The sequence below is a fragment of the Bactrocera latifrons genome, unplaced genomic scaffold (assembly GCF_001853355.1).
Source record: "Bactrocera latifrons isolate USDA-ARS-PBARC rearing strain unplaced genomic scaffold, ASM185335v1 scaffold_328, whole genome shotgun sequence".
Lineage (NCBI taxonomy): Eukaryota > Metazoa > Arthropoda > Insecta > Diptera > Tephritidae > Bactrocera > Bactrocera latifrons.
Genome location: NW_017536941.1, coordinates 112,888 through 115,099, shown reverse-complemented (window position 1 = coordinate 115,099; position 2,212 = coordinate 112,888).

The window sequence follows — 2,212 nt, the reverse complement described above, 5'->3', positions numbered from 1 at the left end:
ATAAAGTTAAGAAATTGTTATATTTTTAGTATAAATTRGTATTTAATATGCYATTTCRAAAATTTTGTTTCAGAAAWTTGAAATATTTCACGCTAAATACWTTTTTATSCAATKTTTTGTGTACAAAAATTTAAATTATAATAAAATATTTGTTTTTATTTGTCCGCGAAACGTTCAAATAAATAAAAAATATATTTTTCGTTGCATACTTTTAGGCGGTAGAGTTCAAAAATGTGGCGTATAGATGAAAAAGTAATTTTGCAATAAAAATATAATTTTAAGCTGGCATGTGCTAAAAATTTCTCGACAAAACGATCAAATATAAAGATATAAAATTTTCGCTGCATACTTATAGGCGATAAAGTTCATAAAGTTAAGAAACTAATATTTTTAGTATAAATATTTCAAAAATTTTGCTTCAGAAAATTGAAATATTTCACGCTAAATACATTTTTAATCAAGATTTCGTTTCAAAAAATTAATATTATAATAAAATATTTAAGACAACATGAAACAAAAATGTGACACCAAAACGTTCAAATAAATAAATATAAATCCTTGCATCATTTCAGCCGAAAGCCTTTGATGCTAGCGCTGCGTACTTTAGTTTATTTAATAATTTGTTTATTATGTAAGCTTTAATAAAATAAAAWAAAAWAAAATCCTTGCATAATTTTAGGCGCTACATTTSAAAAATACAGCTTATAGATGAGAAACTAATTTTAAGAATCATAGAAAATGTTACATTTTTAATATATATTATTTCATAAAATTTAAAATTTTCGCGCTAAATACATTTTTATGCCAGTTTTTGTTACAAAAAATTAAAACTTTTATCGCTTAACACATTTTTATACATTCGAAGCACAAATATCATTATACTTAAACGATTAGTGCTCATATTATGTAATTTCGTTGCATACTTTTAAGCGCGTATGCACATATAATTAAATACCTATGTTCAATAACAATATAACGGTATTTATTTGTCAACAAATGCACYTGTTATTGCACAATTGGCTAACTACCGGTTATCCAATTTGAATCAACCGTTATAAAAACGCATTCGTTTGAATTTTTATTTTATTATTTTGATATCTTCAAACTTTYCGTTGTGTTTACACATTTTTATCAGCAAATCAGTGCTACCAACCGCAAAACTAAATTGACACTTGGTGGTGGTGCGTACGTGCGCCACGGCTGCACAGAATTGCAGATCCACCCTCACATTGGCGTGTTACCTGTTTCGTGCGCTTACTCATGACAACTTGAAGGAGATGAAAAACAGTTAGAAAAGCTCGCGCAACGATTTCAGTACATTTTGTGTTTCCGTAATTTGTGGCAATAGCACCACGGCTAGTAGCTGTGCTGCAATCCGTGTGAACGAGCAACAAACAAACATAGTATACATACAAAGTGTAAGGAATTGTATGAGTGACAACGACGACGCTGCTACTATAAATATTACATACAGAGGTGCGAGGTGTGCAATGAAAAGCTAAGCAAAGTAAAAAAATAAAAATAAAAAAAATAATAAAWTTCTTAGTGCGAGTTATTTTCTATTATTTGTCTGGAGAGAAATTCATAAAAAAAAATACTTTTGCCACACATACATACACAATTGCGCATATAAATACATACACAAGTGAAAACGAAATATTTCAAGCGCAATTTTCGTTTTGCGATTTTTTTGTGCAAAAATATTTCTCGCTAAGTCTTTAAGCACATAAATATTTCGCGTAAATAGACGGCCGTAGGTGTGTGCCAGCTGCATATTTAAATGCTATTGAAAGGTTAATTTCATTAACACTGTCATGTGAAAGCGTCAGTGCGCTGTAACGGTTATATACATATGTATGTATGTATGTGCGCTGCTTTGGAATGCCGTTGCGCCATACACCTTCACTGCCACCGAATCGCGTTTGTATTTCGTTGTGTGCGTTCGTCCTCTAAACTGGCTTGAAAAACGCGTACGCGTGCCTAAAAAAACTAAAATTTGAATTGAATTCAAAGCAATTGTGTTTTCTTTGTTAAAAAGCTCTAAATATTTGTTTATTATTAATTTTTTTTAAATACATCAATGTGTTTCTTTCAGATTTGTGCAAAGTAATAGATTTTTAATAAAAAAGTTACGCTTGAAAACAAAAACAAAAAAAAAAAAGAAAAACCATCGACCCATTCAACCCACAAACACACACATACACATATTAAT